The sequence below is a fragment of the Pseudorca crassidens genome, chromosome 20, assembly GCF_039906515.1.
Source record: "Pseudorca crassidens isolate mPseCra1 chromosome 20, mPseCra1.hap1, whole genome shotgun sequence".
NCBI lineage: Eukaryota > Metazoa > Chordata > Mammalia > Artiodactyla > Delphinidae > Pseudorca > Pseudorca crassidens.
Window position 1 is genome coordinate 61454060 of NC_090315.1, and position 18295 is coordinate 61472354.

At 62.6% G+C, this 18295-nt stretch overlaps 1 protein-coding gene across 6 annotated transcripts in view; it reads left to right on the forward strand.

The window, feature by feature from the left end:
• ZNF469 (zinc finger protein 469) overlaps window positions 1-18295 on the forward strand; it is a 290420-nt gene that overhangs the window by 223628 nt on the left and 48497 nt on the right. For 2 of the 6 annotated variants that reach the window (XM_067720962.1, XM_067720966.1), the window contains exon 1: window positions 15352-15639. The exons of the other annotated variants lie outside the window; for them this stretch is intronic. The gene's annotated coding sequence lies outside the window, so the exon portion shown is untranslated. Of the gene's footprint in view, window positions 1-15351; window positions 15640-18295 lie in introns of those variants that run through there. 6 annotated transcript variants of the gene reach the window in all.

Consider the following 18295-nt stretch of genomic DNA (forward strand, 5'->3'; position numbering starts at 1 on the left):
CAAAGCAAAGCCACGTGGCCGCAGAGAGGAGGCTGCCCGTGCGAGGGCTCCCTGTGCCGGCGTCCCCCCGAGTGTGTGCCGACTGCCTAGCACGCGCCAGGCACCACCATCCCCCAGGGGCGCCTTCTCGAGCCAGACCTGCCTTCCGTCACCAGCCGGTCACTGGCTCCGGCCCCTGGGGTCCAGGGCCCCGTCTGGAATGCTGAACACTCCGGTGAAGAGACCAACTTTCCGAGAGACGGAAAAAACAGAAGCAGCGCCCCCGTCAGAGCAGCTCCCACGCTGGGGACTCGGGGGACGCGGCCGGCACAGAGCCCCTGGGCGGTGGCACGGAAGCCCCCGGTGCCGCACATGAAAGCACGCCATCCAGCTGGATCCCGGATGCGCGTCCTCCGTCCAAGTGATGAGAGAGGAAACGTGATATTATTTTAGGACTGGCCTCCGCATAATAGCCGACAGGGCAGAGAGAACAATCCAGCGCTTGTGTCCAACACAGGCGGGCCTGCGCGCGCACCCCGCCTCTGCGCCAGGAAGGGGGTTTGGCGTCGAGGGCCTGGGCCTTCGGACAGATGGCCGGGCCTCTGGGTCGGGCTCCGGAGCCCGTGATGGCCTTGACAGACCGAGGAGAGGGGAGGACGGTGGAGACGAGGACCCTGCGTGCCTGCGAGTCTGTGGAGGGCTCCCCCGGGGATGGACGCAGCCCCGCTCCAGCAGCAGACAGAGCAGAGTCCCCTGCCGGGTCTCAGAGGCCTGACGGCTCTGCCCTCGCCTTTGAAGGCTTTGTGATGCCGGCAGGCCCTGCTTCTCCGGGGGTGGAGCTCGGTCGTTGGCTGGGAGCAGCCCAGGGAGCATGTGGCCCGGGGAGCGTGGCCTCTGCGGTGGCTGTGCTCCTCGTTGAACCTGAGGGCCTGGCCCCATCGTTCTCCTCCTCTGAGGGGAGTGGGGAGTGGCCCAGCCTCAGGGAGCTCTCTGGCCAGGGACTCCCCCTCCCCCGCCGGGGAATAAGCCCTCCCTGGAGGTGGTCTGTCCTGGAGCAGGGGCCGCTTCTGCTGGGCACCCTCAGACAAGTCACCCCGCCCCCCTGGCCTCAGTGCCACTTCCTCCAGGAGGACCCCGTCCGGCTGACCCCAGGCTGGTAACAAGTGTCCAGGAGCCAACACGGAGCCGGTGACACTGAGCCCCACACAAGCTCTGGCCGCACGTCGGCTGACCTCACGGGTCCCTCCCTGGCCGCTTCACACAGGAGCCCACCTCCCAGGCCATGCCCTGCACCCACCGTCGGGGGACCACGTCCAGTCTGGCGTGCAAATGACGTGCAGATCCAGCCCTTGGGATCAGGCCTGCTTGCTTCTTCCCTGGGCCCCTCCACGCCGTCGGCCTGTAGGCAGGGCCGAGCTGATCCTTGTAGGCGCTCCAAATCAGCCTGGGGTCGGTGCAGCAGGTCCAGGGGGCCGCCCATCCACACCTGGACCCGTGAGGCCTCCTCTCCCCCTTCTCCATGTGGAAAGAACGTGGGAATTGAGGTCGGACAAAGTAGGGTTTACTGTTGGCCCACAGCCCATTGCTGTGTGACCTGGGGTGAATCACTTCGCCTCTCTGGGCCCAGCCCCTCATCTGGCGGCGGGGTGCTCAGTTCACATAGCGCTCCCAGAGCACATGGGCATTCTCGTGACAGTTCCATGGGGTGACACTGTCCCACCACCCCGTCTCTCAGATGACAAAGCAGGCTGTCACAGGGCTGGGGGGGGGGGTGAGGGCTGTGCAGTCACGGAAGCCACCGCTGGACCATCGACCCGAGCCTCAGGGACTTCAGAACAGTCACAACAAGCTGCCCCCGCCGCGGCCTCAGAAACCACAGCTGTCTGCTCCGTCTGGTCCCGCCCCGGGGACACCCCCGCCCCCGCCACCAACTTGAGCCCCAGCAGGCCAGCAGGCGGTGGCTTTGAGCTCTTGGGCCAAGACCACTGCTTTTAATTGCATTGTTTTCCTGTTTCAAAAATAATACCTGTTTTTTACACAAAGTTTGGAAACTACAGCAAAACCCAAACAGGGAAATTTCAAAATTCCGCTTGACTCTGCAGCCCAGGGAATGCCCGCTGCTGACTCAGCAGGCTCCCGTGCCCCGAGCACACAGGTCTCGTTGCTTTTTCATAAAATTAGCACTGATGTCTCTTGTAAGCGGCTTTTCACGCTGACACAGAAGGAACAGTTTCCTGGGCGGCGGACGCGGGATTCCAGTGCTTTCTGGCGTCAGGCTCTCTCGCGGCTTTTATGTAGATCACGTCCACCTTAGACATCACGAGGTGGGGGGAGGACACACCTCACCTGGTCTGACGGCTTCCAGGATGAACTCACGAAAGGCAGGAAGGCTCTGGGAAGCAGCCCTGCGAGCTATCCTTGTCGCGTGCCCTGGCCAGACTCGCAGAGTCTATGTGTTTTAAATCTTTGACAATTTGCTGAAGAAAAACAGCACAGTGTCACATCGCTGACGTGTCCACGCTTCACAGAAGCAGCGTGTCCTGTGCATCGGCCGTGGTATTTCTTCCTCAAGCCGCCTGTTTGTGTCACCGCGTGTTTCTTGGTTCCCCGGGTGGTACCTGCGTTTTCCAGGGCGGCCATAAGAAATCACCACAGACCGGGTGGGTTAAAGCAACAGACATGTATCCTCTCACAGTTCTGGGGCCAGATACCCCAGATCCAGGTGTCGTGCGGCCGTGCTCACTCCAGAGGCTCTGGGGGGGTCCCTCCTGCCTCCTCCAGCTCCAGGGGGCTCCATGATCACATGGCCCTTTTTCCTGAGTCTGTCCAAATCCCCCTCTTTTCATAAAGACCCCAGCTATTGGAATCACCACCCTAGTCCAGCATGATCTCATCTTAAGTTGATGATATCTGCAAAGACCCTGTTTCCAAATAAGGCCCACGCACAGGCAATGGCAGTGAGAACTTGAGCATGTCTTTTAGGGGGACATAGCTCACTCCGCTGCACTTTGCTTTTCTCTTGGTGAATGAAAGAGACGTCTCCCTGCAGAGATCTCTTATGAGCTGCTCCGAGCGGGGCTCTGTCGGGTTCGAGAAGGATTCAGAGAGGGGACCTGAGACCCCAGCTCTCAGGTGACCGCAGGCTGAGCACCTCGGGACCCACCCCTCCCGGGTCTCCACCCCCTCCAGGGATGACATCTGTCTCCTGGGCTGTGTCCCGGGCAGAGGGCGGGTGTCCCCACGTGTCTGCAGAGCCCAGCCCTCCCCTGCTGTAACCCGTGTGTCCAGCCCTCCTCCAGAGATGGGGATGGTCACCCCGAGGAGGGAACTAGGTCCAGGGGGTTCAGAACGTGCCCCAGGCCACCTAAGCTAGATGGTCAGCTGTACAGCACACTGTCACCACCACCTGAAGCCCTCCTGTACCGCTCACTCCTTTGTCCCTGGAGACAGGGTGGCTCGTGGGGGGCACAGCTAAGATGCCTCAGAGCCAGGACTGGAGCAGCTGCAGCAAAGGCCCTTCCCATCATGTCCCTCCAAACCCCACAACCTTCAACCCACATCCACTCTGTGAGCCAGTCCTCAGACACTCAGACAGCCCTGAGGCCCTTCTCCGCGGCCGCCGGGGCACAGTTCAGCCCAGCAAGACGCTGAGTGCTCACCTGCTCGTCCCGGTGCCCCCGGCTTCCAGCTCCCAGGTCCTGCGGCCCCTCCACCACGCGTGTCTGCATATGTTCAAACACTTAGTCTCCTGCTTAAAACAAAACAAAACAAAACCATTGCCCGGGGCGGAGCCAGCCCAGCATAATGTCCCCTGTGTCCTGCCCCGGGCTGCCCTGGGACAGAGGGACACTCTGCATGTTCTCGGGCCCCGGACCCTCTGCTCAGCCCCTGCCCACCTACCCCTTCAGCAGGCAGCTCACAGGAGGCCCTGGCCACAGGAAGACAGGATGGGGACGAGACAAGCTTCCCTAGGGGACAGCCACACGGCAGCCGTAGCCCCTCAGCTCCAGTACAGCAAGGACAGTGCCGGCGGGGGCCTCAGACCCCCCCCCCCCACCTGTAGGCTGTTTTAGAAGCATCTGCTCTGGAGCGAGCTAAGGGCTGGTGGTGTCCATTTGATGACATCACTCGTCCCTTTCCGTGTTTTCTAACTAAAGCATGTCTTCGCTTTGTGTACAACAACAATTAATAATAATGATTATAATGAAGAGGGAGGGGGAGAGGAAGAGGGAGTGGAAGGGGGAGAAGGAGATTCGTTTTCGAAGCTCTTGCTGTGAGCTGGGCACTGAGCATCATGACATCCTGCATCCCTGGCACAGCCCTGGGAGGAGGTCTGGGGTCGCAGGTGCTCACTTATCCTGAAATGCGTGCAGCCACACACCTGGAAGATCCGCCCCGTGCTCACACGGGGCCCGACAGTGCACGGAGGGTCTGGTGCATGTCCAGCAGTTCAGTCCTCACGATCATCTCGAGAGGCCGGGCAGGACCGACCATCCCCGCAGGGAGCAGGAGGGGACCTGAGCTCCAAGCGGAGACGTGACTCGCTCAAGGTCTCCAGCCACGCTTCCTGGAAGCAGCGCTCCGGTCCAGTCCCCTAGGTCTGTGCTGGAAAGTCACGTCTCTCCAGCGACTGGCATTCACAGGCGCACTGGAGTGGGTGTGGCCTTGGGGGGGCGGTGCTCCTGTCCCCGCCCTCCCCGGGACGCGTAACTACGGATGAACCGGATGAACCGAGCCAGCCGCCCAGGAGCCGCGCTGGGGCTTGACTTCTCGGTGAAGTCAGTGCCTCAGCTGTGCTGGATTTGTGGGTCTTGGAGGCACTGGTGTCTGCATGCTGGGATGTCGGAGGTCTGCTGGGTGTGCGTGCGCGCACACACACACACACACACACACACACACACACACGCTCTCTCTCTCACAGAAGTAACCCTGTGTGTATGTATCTCTGCATGTTAAATGCCAGCTTGTTGCTGGATGTCCAGGTAAAGGCACCAGCGAGACAGGCTTTGTTGAAACGATGGCAGAAAAGATAAATATCTGAAGGAGGAAGAGGGATCCTTGCAAAACCACTTGCTGTAAAACAGAAACCACATCAGAAAACCTTAAACCCAGAAGGACCCTTTAGGAATCAGCCCGTTTAACCTCACTGTTTCACAGATGGAGAAACCAGAGGCCAGGAGGCGAGGTGATGTAGCTGACATCATTCAGGACACGGGTCTGTTCCTGCCTTTGAGAGCTCTCCTCTCGCCCACAGTCCCGTACCCGCCACCCACCCAGAGATCATCACATCTGTGAAGTTCTGTGTCACAGCAGGAGAGGCAGGAAACAGGAGCATTCCTTGAGGGAGAGAATTTGGAGGTCGTGAAAACATCATCCCGCCACCACCGTTATCTTTATCATCATCACCATCATCCTACCACCACCAGCATCACCACCATCACCACCATCATCATTACCAGTATCCCCACCACCAGCAGCATCACCACCGTCACCACCATCATCATTACCAGTATCCCCACCACCACCAGCATCACCACCGTCACCACCATCATCAATACCAGTATCCCACCACCACCAGCATCACCACCGTCACCACCATCATGATAACCAGTATCCCCACCACCACCAGCATCACCACCATCATCATTACCAGTATCCCCACCACCACCAGCATCACCACCGTCACCACCATCATCAATACCAGTATCCCCACCACCACCAGCATCACCACCATCATCATTACCAGTATCCCCACCACCACCAGCATCACCAACGTCACCACCATCATCATTACCAGTATCCCCACCACCACCAGCATCACCACCGTCACCGCCATCATCATTACCAGTGTCCCCACCACCACCAGCATCACCATCACATCACAACGATGGTAGCAGTCCACTGGCTCTGTGGCAGGCTCTCTCTTAAGCGCTTTACAACATCATTTCCTTGAATCATCCTGACAACCAGTGTGTGTTATCCCCATTTTCGAAGGAGAAACCTGGGGCTCAGAAAATGGCAAGTGTCTGAAATCCCACGGCTGGTGAGCGGCAGGGCTGCCCATGGTCACAGTTTGCCTGGTGCACAGGTCGTGGAGGTGCCTCACGGTGGCGCTGGGCATGTGTAAGGAGGTTTGGGGGCAGTAAAATGAAGCACAGACGCCTGGAGGGTGAGCAGAGCAGGACAGGGCCTGCCAGCCTTGCAGCCCCGCCTGGGGGTTGGAGAGGCCGTGCAGGGGGCTCCTCTGGGCTCAGTGCAGAGCATGAAGCCCCGGGAGAGCTGTTCCGTCTCCGACTGGGCCCCAGCTGTCTCTCCCTCTCTGGGCCTCTGTTTCTTCACCTGTAAAATGAAGAGGCTGGACCAGACCATCCCCCAGTGTCTTTCTGGCACTGCCATCATCGGATGCTCCGTGCAATTGCCCATGTCGCGTGGCCACACTGTGTTAAGCACAGATGGCTCCCTGGAGAGGGTGGGGTGCATCCTTAACGGGTTTAAAAGAGGGAAGGGGCTTCAAGTGACAGAGAAGAGAGCATCCCAGGCTGAGGGGCGACCGTGTGCCAAAGAACGAAAGGACAGAATCAGACCATTGTGGACGTATGGAGCTGAGGAGTGAGGTGTACGAACATGAATAAGGCCCCGAGGCGGGACTGGTGCACAGCGTGGTGCGCGCGTGCCACAATTTAAGGGTCTACAAGCAGGCTTCGTAGAGGAGGGGACTTCTTGTGTGCATCTCGAAGGATCAATGAGAGTTCGCTGGGCTGGCAAAGTTGGCAGGAGGTGAGGAAATGCAGAGTGAGGGGGGGGAGGCGGAGGGGTATTTAGGGTGACGTGTAGCAGCTCAGTGTGGCCTGAGTTGGGGTGGGAGAGGCAGAGAGGAGGGAAGGCACTGAGACCGGGAGGCACTTGGCCCTGGCGGCCAAAGGCCCTGAGTCTACAGCTGACAGTACGTGTCGTCCTAGGGAGCCATGAGCGGCCTCTGAGCAGGGGCGTGACACGACAGAGTCCATGTTTTAGAAAGACAGCCCCCCCCCCAATGATGTCCTGGATGTTTTTGCAATGAGTTGTTCCGTGACTGACACTAACCCACCTTTCCAGCCCTGAGCAGCTAGACTCTCGGTAGCAAACACCATGCGGGGTTGTGCCGGGCCTGGGGTGCCGCCGAGTTGGAGCGGCTGCGCTCGAGCCCTGGGAGCTGTGCGGGCTCACCATGTGCAGGGTGAGCGGGCACGGTGCCCCGTGTGTTCCAGGGCCTGCACGACACGTGAACGTCCTGTTTATCCGAGTCAGCGCCTGGCAGTGGCCGCCCCGGAGGGCGGGAATCACTGCATTCCCACCAACCTCGCGTGCGCAGGGCACCAGGACCACGCAGGCAGCGGTCAGGTGATCTGCTCGCCCAAGTCAGGTCTTCGAGGGCCTTGGCCAGGTGACAGCCTCGGCCCAGGTGTGAGCAGGTGTCCAATACCCACGCCCCTCCGTGGAAAGGCTGCCTGGGAGGCTGAGAAGGACTTGGGGGAGGGGCTGAGAAGGACTAGGGGGAGGGGCTGATTGGTGACATCACCCTGGGCGCCGGGCTGGCTCTGCTCCCGCCCCTTCCATCCGATGCAGTCGGAAGGGATGGGGCCCAAAGGGGAGGCGGTGGCTTCATCTGGTGAAGGACAAGGGTTTGGTAGGTGCGTGACTGGTTTTTTGCTGATTCTACAAGATACAGTGGGAAGAGGAACCCGGGCCGCTGACTAGGATGCGCTGCTCGGATCTTCCTAACGCCTGTCGGGCCGGCCACGTGCACACCTCTGGCCAGCAGGTCCCATGGTTCTTCCTGCGATGGCGGACGCGCTGTCCCACCGTCCGGCCCAGCTCCTCGGCCGCACGTGGCCGCCGAGCACTGGGAGTGGGGCGAGCACAGCGGGAAAGTGAATTCCTACGTTTACTTCATTTGAGCACAGACCACCGCCTGTGGCCCCGATGCAGACAGCACAGCTCGGGGGCGGGGGGGCCAGGTTCTCCCCGCGATGACAGAGACCAGAGCGAGGCTGCGCTGCCGCGGTTTGCTTTTCTCCGGGAGGCTCCGTAGCCCCTCAGGCCCTCCTGAGGAAGGGGGTGCCCTGGGGATGGAGCCCCAGATAAGCCTCTGCTCTCTGCGCAGGCTGGCACCTCGGGGGCAGGGGCGGGAAGCAGGACCAGCTGGAGGCCAGCGGGCAGGACGTGGCAGAGAGCTGTGGGCAAGGACTAGTGGTCATGCTGGGGTCCGAGGCTCGGAACCGGGGGGCACCTGGGGGTGTGCGGATCCTGTGGACACGAGGCCTCTTTGGAGTCAGGCCGCAGCCGCAGGACCGTGCTTCCTGCCACCCCGTGTGCAGCCTGGGCGTCAGGGTGGGGCCGTGGTGCCAAGGGTCCACTGGAGAAGGCCCCTCCACCGCCCGCCCTGTGCTCGGGCCCACGTGTTGCCCACAAAGCCCACTGCTCAAGCCACTCTGCTCGACAGGCAGCCAGGGAGGGTCCAGCCCTTCATGGAAGTGTGTCCCAGGCGGACCCTGGTGACCGAGGCCTGGACAAGCAGAGAGGGCCGGGCGACGCGGGCTCTGAGCTGACCTTCCCCGGCCATTGTGAAAAATGTCTGCAGGGCCGGGGCCCTGGGCTCCGCACGTCCCCACACTCACGTGCTGGGCGCCCGCTGCCGACGGAGGGCCGGGAGGTGGGGCTCCGGCGGGGAGACTCGGGGCAGGTCCCGGGAAGAAGGGGGTGGGGGGTCGCTGTCGGGCTGTCCTGGCCACGAGCTGTTAGTCACGACCACTGTGGGAACTGGGGGAGTGTGATGGGGAAGTAAGTCAGCAGGAGAGTCACTGATGGTGACCATGCGAGGCACTGTCCACTAGTGCTCTCACGCAGCCATGGGGACGGGGCAGGGCAACCAAGGACAGGGCGGAAGGAAGGGGCGGGCCTGCGGTGTGACCCGGACCCCGCAGCGCTGCCGCCCAGCACCTTCATGAGTGAGTCGGACTTACTGGGGCGGGTGGGGAAACTGAGGCTCGGGCCACGTGGCTGGACCCTCACTGGCGTGGGCGCAGTCCCAGAGAGATGGGTGATCGGAGGAAATCCTCGCGGGCTCAGCCGCGAGAGGAGCCGTCGGGGACACATTCACAGGCTGCTGCGCGGCTGTACGCACTTTGCTGGTTCGCTTCTCCGCAGATACGAGTGTTCCTGGGCATCGGCCCCGCTGCAGGCACGGGGGGTGGGGGATGGGAAGCAGGGGAGCAGGCCCGGCCCCTGGTTCAGGGATCCTGAGTCCCAGAAGAATAGGTGTGAGCGCACACACACTCACACACGTGGACGTGCACACACGTGCACACATACACAAGCACACTCACGTGTACACATACTCTCTTGAATATACATACACTCTCACATAAACGTGTACACACTCGCACACACACTCAAGCATGCACACGCACGTACACACACTGACACACGTATTCATGCATATTCGTGGATATATATACACATTCACATATGCACATACACATGCTCCTCACATGCGTGTAAACACACACCTACCCACACTCAGGAACACACACACCTCCCCTAACACATGCCTATACACACGTACACACAATCGCATGTGCATGTGTACACACACACTCGGACACACGGTCACACACGCACACCAAGCTGAGGTCAGGTCACCCACCCACCTACCCAGCGTGTTCCCTCCTATCTTGGCCTCAGTGTCCACCCCTGAGGAGGCGTCCGTGACAGGCATGGCCCCCGGGGAGGAGAGGCAGCCTCCTGGCAGTGCCCGGCAGGGGCAAGCGGGGACATCAGGGGCGGCCTGTGCCCAGGCCCAGGGCCGCCTGAACATCCGCTGGCGTCCAGAGAGGGACCCTCTCCCTGGGCTGGTCCCAGACCCAGGCCCGCCGGCTCTGCGCCCAGCCCGGCAACTTGCCCCTGCAGGCGGGCCCACGCCAGCCCGCCATGTCTCTTCAAAGACCCAGGAGGAATGCCTCATCGCTGACCTTCGCCCCCAGGAAGTCAGAGGGAACCATGGTTGGGGCCATCACAGCAGGTGGCGAAAACGGAAGCACGATTTTTCTTTCACGTCATTAAGTGGAAGAGCTGGCTTGTGTCAGGGCCAGACTGGGATGGGTCAGCCGTTTGGAGAGAAAACGATCCCAGGGACCTTGCCACATTTTTTCTAGAAGAATGTTGGACGTTCTGGTGGCCAGGTATGGAAAAAGAAAACCTCTGTACACTGAAGTCATTCATGGCCAGCGGCACGGAGGCGTGTACACAGGCCAGGCGGTGAGGGCGCCGCTGCTCCCAGAGCCGCCCCGGCTAAAAGGGGCAGTTGTGTCCGCGCGCCGTGGCCCGTCACCCCGAGCAACACAAAAACACACATGAATGCGCCCTTTACAGCTGGGGCCTTGCTCGCAGGCTCCAGATAAATGACCGACCTGAGCAAAATGTAAATTTGTAGTTAGCCCTCGGAGACATAATTATAGGAGAAAAACAACGACAGTGGCATTTGGACAGGGGACGGCCGGCTCCTTTCCTGTAGCCGGGCTGGGTGTCAGGGGGGCGCCCAGGACGGGGAAGGGGAGGAGGTTGGGCCCGGACGCCCCGAGGCCGGGGCTGCAGGCCACTGTCCGTCTCCTCCCTGCCCCGGGCCTGCCCTGGGCACTGCCATTCCTTGGGCCGAACGCGGTGATCTCCGCCCCAGGCCCTCGTTCTGTGGCCGCCCCATGAAAGGGCCCATTCATGCCCCAGGCCGCTGGCTTGGGTTACCTCGGCCGGCCGGCTGGTCTCCGCCACCTCTGTTTTCTTTTCATTAGAAGGTTTCCCATATTGAAGGCCTGCGAGAGGCTGAGAATGTCGGGAGCCGCCCGCGGGGCCCAGCACCTTCATGAATGAGTCGGACTTACTGGGGCGGATGGGGAAACTGAGGCTCGGGCCACGTGGCTGGCAGATGGCAGGGTTGGGGTTTGGACCTGGGCCGCCAGCTGCCTGCTGCCCTGCTGGGAGGAGCCTGGGAAAGACGGGAGTCCTGAGCCAGTGGGCAGGGCACGGAGGTCTTTCTGGAGGCGAGGGAGGGCTAGGAGAGCTGTCAGTCCCGGCGAGGGTCTGCCTCAGGAAGTCCTGCACAGCCCAACCCTCTGCTGAGTCCTGGGTCCCTCGGCCTGGGCTGGACCCCCGCCGGGCCCAGGGGCGCGCAGCCCCCACGTGGGAGAGCGCGGGGCTGTGCGTGACATATGGCGGGAGGGTGTGCCTGTGTCTGTGTGTGACACCCTCCTCGGGAAGAGCACCCTCTCCTCTCCCTCTTTTTGCTCACAAGCAGGGCCACTGGGAAGACAGGAAGACAGGCAGAAACAATCGCGATCCAGGCGGGTGTCTGAGTCACGCCACCGTCAGTCTGGAATGTCTCCTTGGAAAGCGGCTGCCTCTGCTCCAGCCCCACCCGCGCGGCCACCGCTCAGGCCTCCCGCCCTCCCCCTCCCTCCTCCCCCCCACCTTCGCTGGGGGACCCACCCCCATCGCAGCAGACCCTGCAAAGGCCCCAGAAGCTCATCAAAGCAGCTTTTGCGCATGCCCGTTGGGGACCTGAGCTGCACCCGTGCAGGAAAGCTCGCGCCGTGCTTTGTAGATAAAGATGGATTCATTTGCATTTTGTACTTTCCCTAATGTCCTCTAAGGCCTGGATTTTTTTTTTTTCCCTGCTGTCAGGAAGGAGACTTGTAGGTAGGTCCTGCCCCCCGGGTGCCTGAAGGGCCAGAGGGGTCATCAAGGTCCCTCGTGTCCTGGGACCACTTGGTCCTCCTCCCCTGGACACCGCTACTATGTCCGACAGCTCAGAGACCCCCGGCCACTGTCTGGAGGAGCTGGGGCTGCCCCGCCACCCCACGGGTCCTGCTTTGCCCTCCCAGCCTCTCAAATCCTCCCTGGCTGGAGGGCATCACTGTTGCCACCTCCCAGACCAGGAGGCAGAAACTCAGAGAGGTTGCTGACTGGCGCAAGGACACACAGCTGGCCGGGCGCAGCGGGGGACAGAGGCCAGGCCTGCCTGTGCCAGCCTCCCTGCGTTCACGGACTATTTAGCAAATTCTGCCAACATTACGTCCCTAACGTGGGTTCCGTGGAGCCCACAGGGACGGTGCACAGGGCACACCTTCCTCGGCAGGTCGATGTCTGCTGCGTCCGTGCCGAAGAGGCTCTTCGTGGGATGGGGCTGCAGAGCCCCCGAATCCACACTCCCCCGTTAACCAGCAGGACCCCTGAAGAAGTGAGGGGCGCCCAGAAGGCATCTCTGTGAGGCCGGCAGCGGGCTCCCAGGGCTCAGGCGGCCACCTGCCACCATGCCCTCACCCTGGACTCGGCCAGGAGGCCAGCGGCAGGCAGAGGTAGTCAGCGATGGGACAGTCTCTACCATGAACTCCTGCGTCCTTAGGCGGGCCCCTTGCTTCCTCCAGCCTCAGCCTCCCCATCCAGCAAAGGGGGCCAAGGAGCCCAAGATGGCAGGTGACGCTTGCCGGGAAAACTCCAGGAGGGTTGAAACACCCGACCCGGCACGTCACAGCCACAGACCTGGTCCGGGGTCTGAGGTCTCATCTCCCAGGGACGAGGGTCTCGTCCTTGGGGATCCCACTGGAGAGGACCCACCCTCAGGGCAGGGGTGGGCATCACTTCCGAGGTGGGAGGCTGCCTGGACGGATGGGTGTCCCCATGCCAGGCGCTGTCAGTGCCAAGCTGGAACGGCCACGTGACACTGTAACCCCTGGAATCTGCTGGTTTCACTCCTCCCGCCCCTGCTCTGGCTTTGGGGCCGCGGTTTCATTTTGTCATCGGGCAGAAGTTAGGGGATGACTCAGGAGCTGACTGGCTCTCCCAGCACACGCGTGGGGCCCAGGGAGCCTCTGCCCCTTGGGGGTGGCCAGTGGCAGGCAGCGAGGGGACAGACGGGCAGTGGGAGAGCGGGGCTCCGTGTCTGTGACTTTGGGCAAATCGGGTCAGCACCCCTGCGAGGTTGCCTCCTCTTGGGAAACTTCCAGCTCTGTTGCTTCTCGAGGCAGAAGCTGGGCCTCCCACGGAGGAGACCCTGCCGGCCACGCCCCCTCCGCAGAGCCCCACGGGGGTGTCCTGTCGGGCAGCTCTTCCTGGCCAGGGGGCTGCAGCTCCACATCCAGCTGAGGGGGCAGTGAGGAGGGAGAGAAGGCTCTGGGACCCAGAGGCCTAGGTCACCAACCAGCTGGCGGCCGCTGGCCCCGGGGTTTTCACCCTCGGTACCGCCCAATAATCCTTCGTTTGGGGGCCGACCTGAGCTTCGCAGGAGGTTCAGTAACATCTCTGGTGTCTGCCTGATGGATGTCATAGCAGCCCCCCGACTGAGAAGCGCTGGGTTTCACGCCCAAGCAGGTGCGCTTGGAGGATTGGGGCAGGGGCTTGGGGGCTGTCCAGAGTCGCCAGCCTGGAGGGCTGGGCTCCCAGCTGTGTGGGGTGGCGGCCCTGGAGTAGGAGCGGCGCGCCGCGTGGCCTTGGGCGTGTGAGATGGGGAGGGTAGTAGGCTGCCTCCTAGGGTGGTCAAATTCATTCACTCGTGCAGCACCTGTGCATCAGCTCTTAGGACTGTGGTCACAGCGGCAGCACGGAGTGAGGGCCTCTGTCGCTTCTGCACACTCGTGAGAGAGAGCGCGCTTCTCACACAAGGGGTGCACGGGTGTACCACGCTGGACACACACACACACACACACACACACACACACACACGGGTGAGCTCTGAAACTGTGGCCTTTCTTAGAAACAAGAATAGACCCATTAGGAAGGATCCGGAAGGAAATACCTTCTGGGAACTTTGTCTGAGCCAGGGGACCCCCGGCATTAGAAACTTTAGGAAACCAACTGATTGAAATACCGATTAACTAGAGGGGGTTTCTTAGCCCCTTCCTGTGCCGCCTTCCATGGAGAGGGCGATCCCAGGACCCTGAGGCCCAGAGTGATGCCTCGGAAACGTGAGCCGGGGCTCGGAGCCCCTGAGCGCCGGCGGGGCCAGGAGGCGGGGCCGCTGAGCCCCCCCTGAGCGCCGGCAGGGCCGGGAGGCGGGGCCGCTGAGCCCCCAGCCCCTTGTCGATTCAAGCTTTCAGGACAACTGGCAGGAATTTCTGGAACCTCCTCAGATGCTGAAACGAGCAGCCGTAGGAAAATCAGCTTTGATTCGCGGTGTGTTTCAGCTGATTATGAATTGTACGTGCGGAGCTCAGCGCTTGACCCCTGACGCAGAGCCATAGGCCGCAGGCGGACCCGGCAGCCCATTCACTGTTTCCACACCTGTGTGCAGGATTCTGGGCCAGAGGCCCTGTGTTACCTATACCTTGCTTTACATAATAAAGGTGTTCCTAAGAGGGTGTGAAACTTGAACTTTGTAGTCCTAGCAGCGCTGGCAGCACCCTCAGGGGGAACGTGGTTCAAACGACTAGTTCTGAAAGGATGCCTTTCTGCAAAGTGAAGCGTTCCCCTCAATTTCACTTCTCAGAAGTGCCCTAAGCCCGTGCCTTGGTTTGTCTGAAGTGGGGAGGGGCAGCATCTGTTGGTGGACGCCCCCCATAAGGGCTGCCCCCTGACCTTGAAGGACCCACATGTCCACACCAGGGACCGGCCTCTCGCTCCTGCTTGCCCCAGGATAGCCTGTGTCACACACACTGGGCTGTGTGGCTTTGGGCAGATCCCTTGCCTTCTCTGGCCTCGTTTGTGATGAACCACTGAGCGGCTGACCTGTTAGGGTCCCTCCGGCTCTAGGGACCTGCATGGTTCCAGCTCCCCACCATCTGTGTTCCAGCCTGGCACAGGCCAGAGGCTGGACTGGGGGGGCCCAGAGCAAAGGCACTATGATTTTAGGGACCATCAACTCCCACCTTCAAGGCATGGGGAGACCTCCAGCTGAAGTTCCCCAAGCAGGTGCGAAGCGACAGTGGTGTGTGCGCCCCCCCCCCCCCAGCTCATCCTCCCCGCCAGAGGCACAGGGGGAAATGTTTACCCGGTCCCCGGTCCGTACCAGGTGAGGGCTGGAGAGAGGGCCGGGCGGGGATGGAGATAGGGGAGCGATGGGAAAGCACATGGGTACGCTCACGCCACCAGTTTGGGAAGTCGTGCTAAACCCAGCCTTTGCCTCTGAGCACAGCAGGCCCTGCCAGTTTTGGGGTGCGCTGGCAGCGGGCCTGGGCAGCGTTTGCTGGCTTACGTACCTTTCCCATCAGGACCCCCATCACTAGGGTGGATCCCCCTGAAACAAACACCTAGGAAGAGCGGTGCTTAAAAATAGCGGGGGGGGGGGCGGGGGGGAAGCAAAGTTTGTAACTGAAGCCGCCGCCGGTGCCTGGGGGCAGACCCCGCGGCCCGCCGGAGCACCCAGCCGGCTGCTGGGAGCTTGTTTGGAGAGGACTTGGCCCGCGCGGCCCGACCTGGGAAGCGGGTGGAGGTTGCTTTCCTCCTTTCCCCACCCCGCCCCGGAGGGGCAGAGCGCTGCGCGGCCCGGGCGGGCCTGCGGTCAGGGATGAGGACTGCGCCTCCGCGCCGCAGAGCGCTGCGCGCGGGCCGGGCGCCGGCAGCCGCCGCTGCCGTTCTGGGAGCTCGTTCGCATCCGCCAGCGCGGCGAGCGGCGCGGGGCCCTCGGAGCGGGAGGTGAGTGTGGACGCGCCGCGCCCCGCGCCGCCCGCGGCTCCCGGGCAGCGGCACTAGCTCGGGCGGCTGTGGAGGGACTCGGGGCTCGGTCCCCGGGGTCACCTGGCAGCCCGCTCCCCGCCGCGTCCCCGCACCCTCGGTGGCGCGCCCCGGCGGGGCCGGACGGACCCTCCCGGCCCTCGCTGCTCCGCGGCTCGGCTGCCCCGACCTCGCTCCCCGCCCGGGACGTGCAGCGCCGCAGACGCCAGGGCGCGCCGGGGGCTCGGCGGGGGCCGCGGCCGTGCCGCCTGGCCTCAGCCCTGCCCGGCGCCCTTGACAGAGCTTGGGCCAGCTCCGCGGGACACTTTGCAAAGTGCAGCCCAAGTGGCCGCCGAGCGGTGGGTTCCGGGGAGCTGGGAGCCGCCGGGCCGGACTGCGGGGAGCGGGGGCCGGGCGGGGGGCGCGAGCGGCCGTGGGCCGGCCATTCATTTCGGATCGCAGCAGTTGGTCCCCGAGCCGGGCCGCTGCCTCCTCTGGGTCGCCCCTGGGCGTGCTGGCCCCGTGGCACTCGGACACTGCGGCGGAGGCAGCGCGCGGAGCAGGGTGGGGTCTTCCGACCGGGGGGCTCCGCGCCGCTGTGCTCCTGCGGGGGGAGGCCACGCGGCGCCCCAGCCCGGCCCGCGCCCCTGGCTGGCTTGGCGCGCCGAGGGAACCGGGCCAGAGGGACCCGTGGGGACGCGGCGCCGCACGGCGGCGGCCGGAAGGGAAGGCCAGCCGGGCTCGTGGGGACTTCCCGCGGCCACCAGACCCTGCCCCTGCACTGTTCGCCGCGGGGTGGGGGTGAGGGCAGCGGGGTCGGAGGGACAGGCCTCTGGGTGCAGCGGTGGCGGTGGGGGGCTCCTGCGCCGTGGCAGCTGCTCAGGCCTTTAACCCTTTCCGGACTGGCGCTTGAGCAGACACTATTTGCTGTGTAGGGACTGTGCCACGTGTTACCGCGTTGATCCTCATATCATGAGCTAGGTGGTGCTCCATATTCTAGATGAAGAAACTGAGGGCCAGAGAGGTTAGGTAACTGGGCCAGCGCAGCACAGCTAGTGAGCAGCAGTGGCTGATAGCCCCTCTCCATTCCACCAGATAGACTCCACGTCTGCCTCTTGGTTGAGCAAATGTGCACTGAGCCCTCTCAGCGCCCCACAATGTCCCAGGCATCCCCTGACCCAGCAAAGACCACTGCCTTCCTGATAACAGGCAAGGTAACAAGCAAAATGCCGGGGACAGTATCAGACAGGGAGCTGCTGGGGCGGGGGCGGGGGGGGGGGGGAGGTGGGGCGGAGTTACAGTTTAAGGAAGGACAGCCAGGGCCACCTCTGAGAAAGTGGCCTGGGAGGGCATGCCCTCGTGTATCTTGTGCCCGGCCTGGCAGGTCCAGAACCACGGGGCAGAGCCTGCCAGGAGCCTCCCTGTGAGGAGGAAGAGGGGGAATCCTGTTTGAAGAAAATAGGAAGGCCAGGCCATCTCAAGGGGGACCGTGGCCCCTACAGCGTCTCAGCCTGGGAAGCACAGCGTCTCAGCCTGGTGAAGGATGTGTGGCCCCGCACCCGAACCCCTGTCTGGCTGCCACCCCGGGCAGTGTGGAAGCAGCAAGTCCCAGGATTTCAGGGTCAGAGGGAACTTAGAGGTCATGAACTTCAACCCCCTCATCTGGGCTTCGGTCCCCACCAGACTCTGCCTCTGGGTTACCGACTCTGCTTGAATACCCCCGGCGACGGGGAACTCACTCCTGTCACAGCAGCCAGGTCCCACCCCCGAGATCCGCCGAAGGGCTCCGAGAAAGCTCTGCCACAGGTAGAGCAGAAAGCCTCCTGCCTGTGGTTTCTGTCAACTCCAGTCCCGTCATCCGGGGGCAGCACACTTGGGTTCACTCTCACACACGGTTGCCTCTGCAGAATGTTAATAGAGAGATTATGTCCCCTTTTAGCCGCCTCTTTTCAAGGCCTGCGCCTTTTCCAACTTAACTTCCAGGCCAGGCACCTTCCCGCCTCCCTCCCTGGGAGAAGGTCAGCGGGTCTCCACCTGGCTTCACATTTGTGAGCACCAGGGTGGCCGGGAAACAGAGACCTGCCCTCACCTCCTTTCTTCTGGAACCTTGCAACCATTGATGGTGCCAAAGACACATGTGCTCCTGGACATGGGCTCACACTTCTGCTTCCTCCAGAGCCCTGAGACTTCCGCGCCAAGCCCCACCCCATCCCTGTTGGTTCTGACTGTAAGAATTCAGTTACCCTCTGCTTCCTCGTCCAAAAGGAAGGGGCTGAGAGTGAGGGGGAAGGCAGTGCAGATCCAGAGCGCAGGCTGCAGAAACAGCTGTCCACGGGCTGTGTGGGCAAGTCACCAGGACAGTGGGGGACTTCACAGGGCGTCATGGGACAGGCTGAGGGACAGAGCACCGGGGCACAGGCGAGCATGTCAAGTGGGCAGATGCTGCGAGGTTACTGCCCTTGGGGTCACGGAGACTCCGAGGGGTCGGTGGGAGGGGTGTGGAAGATGCAAAGTACTTGAAAGGGTGCGGCGTGCAGCTGCGAGCCCAGGACAGGGAGGCTGCAGGGAGCGCCGCGCAGCCGGGGCAGGACGCAGCCTGGGGCCCGGCGGGCCCCGGGCAGTGTGCAAGCGGCCCACC